Below are 13,676 nucleotides of genomic sequence, written 5' to 3'. Positions count from 1 at the left end.
GACACAGCTCTGAGCTTTCCAGAACCTCGCAAGGCTAGAAGCACAGCACTGGTTTCTATCTGGTTCCCAGCATTGCATCTTGCTTTCCAAGAGACTCTCAGGCAGAACCCCAATTCATCTGTCAGATACAAGGGAAAGTGCCCTGGGTGAAGGGAAGGGAGGGATGCCTGGAGTCCCATCTGTTCACCTTCCCTTGACCATCTTGGCTGCTCCCAGCCTCTCTGAGGATCCTGAGGGCTCAGTTTAAAATCACCAAGCTATGCTCTTCTCTGTCCATCAGATAAAAAGCGAAGGAAGCTAGGGGAAACCCAGATGTTGCTGACGCTGAGCCTGATTCTGCATGGGTTTGAGTTCCTACTTCACGCCAGGATCCTGCTGGGCACTGGGGACCCAGATGAGTCAGACATGTCCTTGCCAGGCCTGATAGTTAATACTGTAGAGAACCCTAACTAATACACCGGGATCCTCCCTCTTTGGTGGGAGAGACAGGAACATTGGCTGGCTGAGTTGATCTTGCATTTGCCCCTGTATCTGGCTCCATGTGTCTGTTTATCTAATTGCAAAATGGGGAGGGGACGTTGGGTTCCACTGTGGGAGGAGGGGGAAGACTTTGACTGGAGTCCTGGCTAGATTAATAGGGCCAAGTCAGAAATTTCCAACACTTATTGAGCACTTACTATGTGCTAGGCAGGATTGGATCCAGTTTTGGGAGGGCCTGAAACTTGTAATTCTGGGCATCCTCTTTAAGAAGAAAAATATGTGCCAGGCACAGCGGCTCACGACCATAATCCCAGCACTTTGGGAGGCTGAGGTGAGAGGATTGCTTGAACTCAGGAGTTCAAGACAAGCCTGGGCAACATAGTGGGACCCCATCTCTAAAAACAAAAATTAAAACATTAGCCAAGCAGGGTGGCATGCGCCTGTAGTCCCAGCTGCTCAGGAAGCTGAGGCAGGAGGATTGCTTGAGTTTGAGGCTGCAGTGAACTAGGTTCATACCACTGAACTCCAGCCTTGGGCGGGGGGGGGGGGGGAGAAAGAAAAAGAAAAGAAAAGAGAAATCAAATTAAAAATGACAAAATTGGCCGGGCATGGTGGCTCACGCCTGTAATCCCAGCACTTTGGGAGGCCAAGGCAGGCAGATCACGAGGTCAGGAGATCGAGACCATCCTGGCTAACATGGTGAAACCCGATCTCTACTAAAAACACAAAAAATTAGCCTGGCGTGGTGGCGGGCACCTGTAGTCCCAGCTACTCAGGAGGCTGACGCAGGAGAATGGAGTGAACCTGGGAGGCGGAGGTTGCAGTGAGCCGAGATCGCACCACTGCACTCCAGCCTAGGCAACAGAGCGAGACTACGTCTCAAAAAAAAAAAAAAAAAGACAAAATCAAGTACAAAAGTGAATATTTATTTAGGATGAGGAAAACCACAATCAATTACAAATAATTAATTACAAATTTTTAAATGCCAAAAATACCACAAACATCACCAAATTCTGAAAAATACTTTTTAAGTGCCAAAAATATCTCTATAATGCTTTTTTCTTATAAATTTGAAATATACTCTTCGCTTCCTGATATTATAACTTATGCAATATTTTCTTTCTTTCTTTTTTTTTTTTTTTTTTTTGAGATGGAGTCTCACACTCTCTCCCAGGCTGGAGTGCAGTGGTGCATATCACCTCACTGCAACCTCCGCCTCCCAGGTTCAAGCAATTCTCCTTGCCTCAGCCTCCCAAGTAGCTGGGATTACAGGTGCCTGCCACCATGCCTGGCAGATTTTTTTTTTCTTTTTGTATTTTTAGTAGAGATGGTGTTTCACTATGTTGGCCAGGCTGGCCTTGAGCTCCTGACCTCATGATTCGCCCACCTTGGGCTCCCAAAGTGCTGGGATTACAGGTGTCAGCCACTGCACCTGGCCAACTTATGCAATATTTTCTATAGAAAGAATAGAAAGACAGTTCAGTCTTTTTTTCATGTGATTGATTGAAACTAGTGTATTATGATTGACAATTGAGATGCATAAAATATGCAACTTCAGACACAAATACACTTGCTATTTGTTCTACTGCTGTAGGGTTGTGCCCTACAAATGTAGAGCTCTGGCAAATTCTATTTCACATGATTCCCATCAAGAAGAAAACATGGATGTATTTATTTACTTTTTATTTATTTTGTCTGTTTTTTTTTTTTTTGAGATGGAGTCTTACTCTGTCACCCAGGTTGGAGTGCAGTGGCACAATCTCAGCTCACTGCAACCTCTGCCTCCCGGGTTTGAGTGATTCTCCTGCCTCAGCCTCCTGAGTAGCTGGCATTACAGGCACCTGCCACCACGCCCGGCTAATTTTTTTTTTTTTGTATTTTTAGTAGAGACAGGGTTTCACCATGTTGGCCAGGCTGGTTTCGAACTCCTGACCTCAAGTGATCTGCCCACCTCGACCTCCCAAAATGCTAGTATTACAGGTATAAGCCACCGCGTCAGCCTATTGTGTTTTTTGTTGTTGTTGTTGTTTTGTTGTTTTTTTTTTTGAGACATGATCTCATTCTGTCACCCAGGCTGGAGTGCAGTGGTGGGATCTCAGCTCCCTACAGCCTCTATCTCCCAGGGTCAAGTGATCCTCCCACCTCTCAGCCTTGGAGTAGCTGGGATTATAGATGCACGCCACCATGCCCAGCTGATTTTTGAATTTTTAGTAGAGATGGGGTTTCGCCATGTTGCCCTGGCTGGTTTCAAACTCGTGGGCTCAAGCAATGTGTCCTCCTTAGCCTCCTAAAGTTCTGGGATTACAGGTGTGAGCCACTGCACCCGGCCCAGAAAAGATGTATTTATAATTTCTAATTATATAGACTGCACTATCTATTACATTCCTGATGCAAGGTCATTACTGGGTTTGTTTGTTTTTTGAGAGGGGAGTCTCACTCTGTCACCCAGGCTGGAATGCAGTGGTGCAATCATGGGTCACTGCAGCCTCCACTTCCTGAGCTCAAGTGATCCTCCTACCTCTGCCTCCTGAGTAGCTGGAACTATAAGGCATGCACTACCATGCCCAAATAACTTTTTTTTTTTTTGCATTTTTTTGTAGAGATGGGGGTTTCATCATGTCGTCCAGGCTGGTCCTGAACTCCTGGACTCAAATGGTCTGCCTACCTCAGCCTCCCAAAGTGCTGAGATTACAGGCATGAGCCACCGCACTAGGCTGATAATTTCTGTTTTGATGAGGCCCAAATTCTTTGTCTACAATTTGGTACATCTGATGCCTGAATGAATATTCCACAGACTGGCTTCAATCTCTATACATTTCAAACCTTGTTTCTCCTCCACTGTCCACAGACTTCCAGCCCCGGTCACAGCTATGACGCCAAATGAGTCGGCACGGTGGGCAGGCAGTACGGGTATTCATTCTGAAAGCCGTTCCTATACCAGAACGTCTAGTAATAACTCTACCCGTAAGTGACCGCGAACCATATAAATATGCACCACTAATCCCAAATTACTGTAAATGTATCCTCAGCTCAGCTTCCCTTCAGCTAAATCCCCCAGATGCCTCAGCCACTCAACACCCCTTGACAGGAAAGGAAGGAGGGGAAGTAAAAGTGAAAAGAAACAGCGGTATCAACCCTTTGCGGCTAGAATACCTTGCTTTGTGCAAAGTTTTACAGAAACATGCAACCATGGGAACGCATTGCTAGGATATCTATCTTCCAGCAAAGGGACAGCTGTAAGCAAGGGGCACTGAAGTATAGACTTTATTAGCTTCTGGGTATGTCTGCCTTGGTGCCTGGCCCTGTTCTAATCAGTGGATGAGCATTGTCTCAGGGAATCTCCGTAACTACTCTGTGATGTGGGATTTTTTTTTTTTTTTTTTTTAAACAATGCAGAAACGGAGGTCCAAAGAGGTAGAGAGAAGCCAAAAGTCATGTGATTGATAGGGACAGGTTTGAAGTCAGAACCACGTGACTCCCAAGGCTACACTGGTAACTTTGTTTCCCAGAAACTGATGGAACTGTTGCCAAGAGATGGATGCAAGAATGGGTGGATGGATGGATGAATGCCTGCCTCGTCCTCTAGTTTACTGGGTACTCAGCTGCTAGCTGTTTTCAGACAGGGAACTCCCCAAAGGCAAGACAGAGTCTGATTCTTCCCTTGCACAGGGCAGGACAGAGAAGAGGAACTCAGAAAAGGGTCAGGCTCGGGGGCTGAGAGATGAGGTGCCCCAGGACCTGCCCACAGGGCCCAGCAATAGTGTAGGGAAAGAAGACCTACACCAGGCAGAGGTGACAAGTCACAGAGCAATGTCTACTGGGTACCACTGCAGGGTTCCGCTTAGAGGCAGCATGCAGAAAAAGCCCAAGTCCTTCTCCCCCAGGCCATAATGCAGCATAAGGCAAGAGGCTGGACAGGCCAACCTCTCAGGGCCCCGAGCCCTGCAACTCATCCTTGTCTACTCCTCTGCCTCAAGGCATTCCCAAGCTTCCCTTTGGAGTTTTCCAAGGTGTCAAGGGAATGAGATGCCCACCCGGGTGGTCCATTCCAAGGTTCAACAGCCGTAACGGACAATGCCTGGGAGCTGCAAACCGAGCTCAGTTCCGCTTGAGGCATTTTATGGGCCCAGCCTGGGTAAACACGGGCTCCATTAATGCACCCAGGGTTTCACCTCTGCTGCTGTCAGTCTCGCCTCCCAGAGCCACAGGCGCTCGAGCGTGAGGCAGAGGCAGCTCAGAGAAGACAAGTGAGGGTGAGAGGCCCGCATGGCAGGGACCCTCAGACACTTCCCAGACTCCGCAGACCCCGTCACAGATTTGGGACTGAGGCTTGGGGACTGGAGGGAGCAGGGAGCCCCTGAGGCAGAGGCAGAACTGGAGCATCAGGATATAACACCACCCCCCCAGGTCCCATGCCTCTCCTGTAGATGGAGACTGTGCTTTCTAAGCCAGCAGGTGAGACGTGGTCTGGCCATAGCTGGCTTCTTATGGGAGCAACTGGACAGAAACCGAAATCAGAACCGTCCTGAAAACTCCAGGGCTCTGCTCACTGTGCTCATTTATCACTGATTCTCCCGCACACTCCACGCACCTTTCCTGGTGCCAGCTCCTCTGCAGGCCCTGGGCCGGGGCTGGGGAGCCCAAGATGAGTCAGACCTGGCCTTTGTCCAGGATGAAGTCACAGTCTGGTGGGGAGACAGGTGTGGACACAGGCAATGACAATGACAAAGCGATGTGCTCAGAGCTGGGACAAAGAGGAGCCCCAGGGAGGGGCCCCTAACATAGACCGAGGTCAGGAGGGTGGGGCTGTGCCCTGGGGGAGGCAAAGGCCTGACCTGCATTCTGAAGATGAGTTCATCAGGGTGCCCAGCTATGGAAGGCACCTAAAGCAGGGAAAACAGCACCTGCAGAGTGACAGTCCTCTAGAGGGAACGGTATGGCTGGGAAGAGGGCCTGGCACACAGCGAGCACTCAGCAAACATCTTTTGAATGAATGCATGCGTGAGAAGTTTGGTGTAGTTAGAGTGTGAGACTGGAAAACACTGGAAGGGGCTGGAAATGGAGAGTCTTAATAATCATACTAAGGAGTTCAGTGAGTCCTAGGCCAGAGGGGAGCAGGGGAAGGGGAGGGACATGGCCCGATTTGCCTTTGACGAAGACATCTCAGGAGGCGGGAGTTGAACACACATCAGGAGTAGAGTTGTCAGGTCAAACATAGGACCCTCAGTCAAATGTGAATTTCAGATAAACAGTGAATAATTTTTTTGGCATTAGTGTACTTTTATTGCTAAGCCTGGCGACTATAATTTGGAGCGGGAGTGGGAGGTATGGGGAGATGGGCACATGAGAGGAAGGCCAGGGCAGCCATCCAGGGGGAGGCGGTGCTGGCCTGCACGGGGCAAGGGCATGGGACGACAGGAGGGGGCAGCAGACAGCATTGGTATTTGTTTGCTTTTTTTTTTCATGAAAACTTGTTTTTGAAATATAACATGCATACAGGAAAGTGCACCAATCATAAAAATATTCCTCAATAAATTATCAAAAGTGAACACATCCGGGTAACTACCAGGTGAGTCCACAAACAGGACGATGTTCTTGTGCCCTTCCTGCCCTGGGTTGGGACTCCTCAGTTCCACCTGTGCTGTTCATGCCTGGCCTCTTTTGTTCAGTGTTGTATCTGTGAGAGTCCTCCATGGGGCTGCGTGTAGTGGCAGTGGCTGGCCACTCTCATTGCTGTATTGCATTCTGTTGTGTGAAGGGATCATAATCGATTTTCCCTTTCTACTGTTGGTGGGCATTTGGGTAGTGTCTGGGTTGGGGCTTTAGGAACAGTGCTGCTATGAACATGCCAGAACCTGTCTATGGGGGTGCATTTGTACACAAGTGTGCGGGATACAATCAGTGATGTGCCGGAGCCGGCTTGCAAGAGTCCATGACATGTGACGGGGCACGGTGGCTCAAGCCTGTAATCCCAGCACTTTGGGAGGCCAAGGCAGGCAGATCACTTTGAGGTCAGGAGTTCGAGACCAGCCTGGCCAACATGGTGAAACCCTGTCTCTACTAAAAATACAAAAATTCGCTGGGTGTGGTGGCAGGCGCTTATAATCCCAGCTACTCTGGAGGCGGAGGCAGAAGAATCGACTGAACCTGGGAGGCGGAGGTTGTAGTGAGCCGAAATTGCACCACTGCACTCCAGCCTGGGTGATAGAGGGAGACCCCGTCTCAAAAAAAGAGTCCATTACATGCATCTCTTCCCAACTCTGCGTTCTGGGACATCACGTTGGTAGTTTCAAATAGGCCACAGTGGGATTATTGACACATAGAAATTGGCAAATGCTACAAATCAGGACTTTTCCTTTCTTTCTTCCTTTTTTTTTTTTTTTTTATGAATTCTCACTCTGTTGCCCAGGCTGGAGTGCAATGGTGCTATCTTGGCTCACTGCAACCTCCACCTTGCATGTTTAAATGATCCTTCAGGAGAATGGCATAAACCCGGGAGGCGGAGCTTGCAGTGAGCTGAGATCACGCCACTGCACTCCAGCCTGGGCAACAGAGCAAGACTCTGTCTCAAAAAAAAAAAAAAAGATGATTCTCCTGCCTCAGCCTCCTGAGTAGCTGGGACTACAGGCGCCCACCACCATGACTGGCTAATTTTTGTATTTTTAGTGGAGACAGGGTTTCACCATGTTGGCCAGGCTGGTCTCGAACTCCTGGCCTCAGGTGATCCACCTGCCTCGGCCTCCCAAAGTGCTGGGATTACAGGCGTAAGCCACCTCGCCTGGCTTTTTTTTTTTTTTTTTTTTTTGAGAGCTGGTTGTTAAACATTTACCAGCACACCACTGGATAAGTCCCTAAGAGTAGATTGCTGGTTCATAGCAGATGTTCAGCTTTAAGTGTGACACAGTGTTCCAAAGTATTTGTACTCAGTTATACTCCCCCAGCAATGTGTGAGCTCCAGGTGCTTCACATCGTCACCGTGGAGAGGTTTTCTTGAGGTGTAGACAAGTTCACTGTGGGGAGGGAGGGGAAGGCGGGTCATTCAGGGGATGCCCACCATCTGGCTGGGCTTCTGGAAGTGCCATTTCTGAGAGAACCCAGGGAGAGCAGGTTTGAGGATGGATGGGCATGGGGAGTCTTCAGGGCCTGGGGACATCCGGGGTTATCAGCTGTGTGTGTGCGTCGCACATCTGTTCACCGGCTGCCCCTTCATCCCTGCCCCAGGCTTCACCCCTGTGCCTCCCCTGGCCCCATCCTCTCTATAGCCTCCCCCTCCTGCCTCCTCTACCCCTTTGTCTAGGGTTGTGAGGGCACCTGCAGTGAACCTGGCTTTGATGGTCCCTTCCACCCCAGGCACTGCCATGATTCAGTGTGGGACCTGAGACAGGTCATGCTCCGCTCTGGACCCAGTGAACTTCTGTACACTGGGATCCTGGGCAGAGGTTGTAGGGGGCAGACCTCCAGGTCCTCGTCTCCAGGGGCTGCAGGCTCCTGTTCTCCTCCACATCATGGTTTGTGAAGCTCTTCACCCCTTCCAGAGTGAACTGCTCACTGAGCCCCAAGCATTTGTGGCCTTGCCACCTGCTTTTTGTCTAAGATTTGTTGAGGGCTTTGCAGTGAGAAACACCTTACTTCCTCTGCTCCTCCCGTAGCCCTGTTCTCTCTGCACCTGGGGCCGAGGTCCAGGCATTTGCTGGGGCCAAATGGCCTTGGGAGTGGCTGAGCCAGGATGCAAACCTGGATCTGGGATGACAGTGTCCAGGCTGGCAGAGCCATAGGCAATGCTAGGGCATGCTGACTTGGCTTCCCTGTGGCCAGCTGAGGTCCTGGCACAGAGAAGATGTCGCTGGAGGTCTGTGGAATCAAAGAACACCCTGCTCCTGCCCCGCTCCTTTGTGCAGGGCTGGACAGACAGGAGGCCTTGGAGGGAGCCTGTGGATGGGCTGACTGTGTGGTCGGGGAGGCGGGGGCACAGCTCTGACCAGCTGGGTCGTGGGGGGTGGTGCATAGACGACTCTGAGACCATGGCCCATTTCACCGGAGCAGTTCTCTGCGAAGCCAGGAAGTGGTTTTTATTTTCAGAAGGAAATGAGCAGGGCTTGCTCGTGGGGAGCTCTAGACAGCTCTGGGAAAGGGCTCCAAGGGAAACAGGCCCCGGAGGGGAGGCCAGCGCCAGCCCCTCCCTGTGAGGCGGGAAGGTGTTGACCAGCAGGGCTGACAAACGAGCTGACCGTGTCCCTTCCCTGACATTGTTGAGAGATGCCTCCCTCCAGAGGGGGTTTCTCTGGCGCTGAGACTCCAGGAGGTGCACGTGGGCCAAGCAGGAAGGGGAAAGGGGCCTAGACTCCTTTCACCACCTCAGGGACCCCACAAATCAGGACTGGCAATGGGAGGACTAGGTCTGCTCTCCGGCCCAGGAGGTGGAGCAGGAGGTACCAGAGGAGGAGGAGAACTGGCTGGGGCTGTTTGGAGATCGGAGTATCCCTTCAATTCTGCTATTCATCCATCCTTCCTTCCACCTTCCACCCTGTTCCACACCAACCCCAACTGAAGTCCCCATGTTGGGAGTGCAGACAGAGATGGAGATGGAGCAGGCTCAGGCTCTGACTCCAAGGGGCTCCAGACCTGGTGTGTGCATAGGGGGTTGGGTGGGAGGCTGACTAGTAGGGAGCTAATGACACAGGGTGCCCTGAGGCTGGTGACCAGCCCTGCCTGAGGGGCAGCAACAGCTTCAGAAGAGGATAAGGTGTGAGTTAGCTCTTGATAGGTGCAGGAGGCCATCAGGGGAGCAGGTGGGGAAGTGACCCTTCGGGGCACTGTGGGTGGAACCCTGCTGGGTTCTCAGGCCCCAGAGAACTCTAAGGAGAAGGTGAGGGGCAGGAGGGGGTTGCAGGCCTGGGCTGGCAGGAGAGCAAATCCCTGTGTTCTGGTTCTGCCTTAGTCCCTGATGGTTCTCCGTGTTGGCCCCGCCAGGAGCAGCCTCCGCCCTACCCCAGGAGGTGGAGAGGAGCTCTGAAGACAGCCCTGGGCAAGGGCTTAGGCCCGAGGCAGGCACGGCTCCCCTCTTGCCTTGCTCTGGGATCTGAGCGGTGCTGCTTTCTGCTGCCTCGACCTCATGGGACTCACAGCCTGGTGGGAGACGGTCATAGCCTCACAGATGGCCACCATGGAGATGGCTCTGCAGGGAGGGGTGGAAGACAGCAAATTTGTCAGAGGAGGGAGGGCATGCCAAGCAGAGGAAAGAGCTCGTGGAGGCTGAAGCAAGAAGGAGCAGGTTCAAGGCCAGTGTGGCTGGAGCGCAGGAGCCCGGAGAGAGGATGGGAGGTGAGGCAGCCATTCTGTGTAGGGTCAGAAACCCTTGAAAAAGAGAAGCAGAGATGACCGAGTGTGCAGTTTTCTGTGCCAGGGCCTGGGCTGTGCAGCAGGGTGATGGGCAAGCATGCCCTGGCCTTGCTCTAAGCCTGGAGAAAAGATTTTTTTTTTTTTGAGACAGTTTCATTCTTGTTGCCCAGGCTGGAGTGCAATGGCCCAATCTCAGCTCACTGCAACCTCCGCCTCCTGGGTTCAAGTGATTCTCCAGCCTCAGCCTCCCTAGTAGCTGGGATTACAGTCATGTGCTACCACGCCTGGTTAATTTTGTATTTTTAGTAGAGACGGGGTCTCCCCATGTAGGCCAGGCTGGTCTTGTACTCCTGACCTCAGGTGATCTGCTCGCCTCAGCCTCACAAAGTGCTGGGATTATAGGAATGAGCCACTGCGCCTGGCTGAAGAAAAGAAATTTTAAATAATTCACCATGGCTCCAGGATGACAGCGAGACCAGTAAGGAGACTTTTGAAATCCAGATGAGCGGTGGGGGGACTTGGTGCTGAAAGTTGTTCCCAGATGTCCAGCTTGATGCCCAGGGGACCGTGGGTATGAGATGGGAGACTTTGGGAGGCAACTATAGAGAGGGGTGCCAGAATTGATGAGCTGGTCTTGGAAGCTAGATGAGCCTGTGAGATGTCAGGTGGCCCCTGTGGCTCTGGAAAGAGAGGCTTGAGATATACAGGGAGGTAGAGATAAAGATTGCCCAGGAGAAACGGCCAGAGAGTGTAGAAGGGCTCGGTGCAGAGCCTGAGTAACTCCTGAAAATTTGCCTCCTTATTACCTCTTTGCTCCTGCGCAGGCCAGGGCCCCTGCGCCTCCCTGGGCTCTGGGCCTCCAGTCTCACCCATTCCAAGCCATCCTTGCCAGCAGCCAGGAGGGCCCTGCTGCAATGTCAACTAATTGCACCTCTCCAGCAGCACCCCTGTGCCTAAGCCTGGCTCTATCTAGCATCTTCTATAATCCAGTGCCCTTCTCCCAGCCCTTCCACCCTGTGTTGCCTCCTAGTGAAGGGTTAGATGTGTCATTCTGCAGCCCTTCTGGTGGCTTCAGCCTTTGGGGCTTCGTGTGTGTTTTCCTACTGTGAGGCAGGAACCCCCACTCCCTTGTCCATCTGATGAATCCTACTCATCTTTCAAGATTCAGCTCAGTGCCACCTCCTCTGAGAAGCCTTCCTTGGTTAGCCCATTTCCCCACAGAGTTAGGTCCCCTTCCCTGGATACCCCAGCCTCCTATATGCTCAGATCACAGTGTTTCAGAGGGTGTCAACTTCTGCCATCCCCAACAGCCTGGGAACCACCTGAGGGCAGCTCACAGGCCAGGCAGGCACAGGGCAGGAGCTCAGGAGGGGAGCTGAATTGTAAGGCAAATTAAGTCTCTGTCCAGCAGGAACCTGGCCAAGGAGATGTGCCGGAGGGGTTTCCTGTCCCAGGGAGTGTGGTGGGCGTACAGTGCTAGGCACCCGCTAGGCTCCACAGAGAGAATGAGGAAGTGGGAAGATTGGAGGTAGGAGACACTAGCGTGGCTGGGGCCCAGCAGATCCCTAGGGAAGACGGATGCCCTTCCCATTTGCCATGCGTGTGCAGGTGAGGATTGGACAAGCTGAGAGAAGCTTCCTAGGCAGGGGGCAGCATGAGGAAAGGCAAGATGGCAGCACCACATGGAGAGCCAGTGTCGGGGCAGAGAATGGCAGGAAGTGACACTGGGGAGGGGGCTTTTGAAAGGCCCCTTAGAAACAGCTGTTCCCCTCGAGCCTCACCTCGGCCGGGCCCTGAACTTGGTGGTGTCTTAGTCCATTCAGGCTGATACCCCAGATCCCCATAGACTGGGTGACTTAGATGAGCTAGCACTTCTGGAGGCTCGAAGTCTGAGCTCCAGGTGCCGGCAGGTCGGTGTTTGGTGAGGGCCTGCCTCCTGGTTTGCAGATGGCTGTGTTCTCCTTGTATCCTCACATGGTGGAGAGCAGAGCGAGATGAAGCAAGCTCCCTGGAGTCTCTTCTTATAAGGGCACTAACCCATCACAAGGGCTCTGTCCTGCTGACCTAATTACCTCCGAGTGGCCCCATAATAACATTGCACTGTGGGTTAAGGTTTCAACATAGGAATTTGGAGGACACACATGCAGTCCATCACGGTGGGGACCTGCGGGACTCATCTAAAGCCCACAGCCTCTGTGAGATAGGTACTGGTGTCCTCTCCACTGGACGGATACAAACCAAGGCATGGAGAGGCCTGACCACCGGCTCAGGTCAAAGGTGGGAGCAGGGGTGTCTGACTCCAAGGCCCATGCTCATGACTGCCACATCCTACTGTCTCCACTCCACCCTGCTGTCTCGGCCCCGCCCTGCTGTCTCCGCCCCGCCCTGCTGTCTCGGCTCCGCCCTGCTGTCTCCGCCCCGCCCTGCTGTCTCGGCCCCGCCCTGCTGTCTCCGCCCCGCCCTGCTGTCTCTGCCCCACTTTACAGCGGGGGATACTGAGGTCCAGGCGTGCAGTGACTTACCTGGGGGTGCCCAGCAGGTCCAAGGAAGACAAGTACAGCCAAGCTGAGCTCAACCACCCGGTCGGGCCTCGTTTAACTGCACCCTCGACCACAGGGCCCCTCCTCATTGCCGCTGGAGGAACTTCAGAGGCGGCATAGCTGGTAGAGGTGGGCGGGGCATGTGGCCTGGCACCTCTGCAAAGACAGACCCCAGCCCCAGCGGCCACTTTCAAGGAGGCTGAGGGCAGGGGTGGGGGCTGTGGAATTCACGGAATGGAATGTGAATTGTCTCCAGAGCTCCAGGCTGGGAGGGCCACAGGGTGAAGGGTTGGGAGAACAATGGGGGCCTAGGGAACTGGGGCTCCTGAGACAGACAGGGCCGGGCAGGGAGGGACAGGGCTGGGCTCAGCTGAGCAAGGCCCTGGAGTGCAGGTGGCTGAGATGAAACCACAGACCAGACAGGGAGCAGCCTCCTTTCCCCCAGATCCCAAGGGTGCCAAGCACACTCAGCACCTGCCCCCAGGAGGAGACCGATCCTGACACCCTCCTTGTGCAGGAGGCTGAGAGGGCCATGCATGCTCTCACCGCCACGAGCTCGCTGGGCCGCAGCAGCCTGTGGGATGGGCCTAGTGGTGATCATAATACCATTGCATGGATTGGGAAGCTGAGGCTCAGAGAGGCATGAATTACCCACAGCCCCTCAGAATGTCAGCGACACGTGCCCTTGATTCAGCGGGTTTATTTGAGACAGGGTTCCTCTCCCTCTCTCACGCAGGCTGGAGTGCAGTGGTGGGTGCCATCACAGCTCACTGCTGCCTCGATCTTCCAGGCTCAAGCAGTCCTCCCGCTTCAGCTTCCCAAGTAGCTGAGATCATAGGCGCACACAGCACCATGCCCGGCTAACTTTTTAAATTTTTTGCAGAGATGGGGTCCTACCATGTTGTCCAGGCTGGCCTCGAACTCCTGGGCTCAAGTGATTCTTCTTCCTTGGCTTCCCAAAGTGCTGGGATTCCAGGTGTGAGCCACCGCACCCAGCCCGGTGTTTTGTCAGCACCCTGTGGAGCTTTCCCACTGGGACCCACAGACCCTGGGGGAGGCCAATCAACTCAGGGCAAAGACGCCATCAGCTTCACAAGGGTGGGATTGGCTCCCTGGAGCAGTGTCTGAGTGCCAGGCAGCCAGGCAGGGGTTCCCACAAGCTTCCACTCCCTCTCCATCCCTCCCTCCCCTTCCCCCTTCTCCTCCCCTCCCTCCTGAGACTAAAAATTCATTGGCTTGAGAAGCGCTGGCAACTCTGCAGAGCCGTGGCCTCCATGGTAGGCCACGTGGTATGGTAAGTTCATTGTCACCTCTCAC

The 13,676-nt window shown here is 53.1% G+C and overlaps 1 long non-coding RNA gene across 3 annotated transcripts; it reads right to left on the bottom strand.

Moving 5' to 3' along the window:
• Nucleotides 1-8,509: 8,509 nt before the first annotated feature.
• On the bottom strand, nt 8,510-12,686 carry LOC134759418 (uncharacterized). 3 transcript variants are annotated; one of them, XR_010135513.1, is made up of 2 exons: nt 12,342-12,686; nt 8,510-10,241 (listed from the first exon to the last, which is right to left on the bottom strand). It is a non-coding gene; the product is annotated as an uncharacterized LOC134759418 (long non-coding RNA). The 3 variants fall into 3 exon arrangements; XR_010135514.1 differs by lacking the exon at nt 8,510-10,241 and adding an exon at nt 10,243-10,512; XR_010135512.1 differs by lacking the exon at nt 8,510-10,241 and adding an exon at nt 10,243-10,499.
• Between the last annotated feature and the right edge of the window lie 990 nt (nt 12,687-13,676).

The sequence above is a fragment of the Pongo abelii genome, chromosome 9 (assembly GCF_028885655.2).
Source record: "Pongo abelii isolate AG06213 chromosome 9, NHGRI_mPonAbe1-v2.0_pri, whole genome shotgun sequence".
Taxonomy (NCBI): domain Eukaryota; kingdom Metazoa; phylum Chordata; class Mammalia; order Primates; family Hominidae; genus Pongo; species Pongo abelii.
Note: the sequence above shows the minus strand (reverse complement) of the source record. Positions and strands in the feature narration are given on the sequence as shown.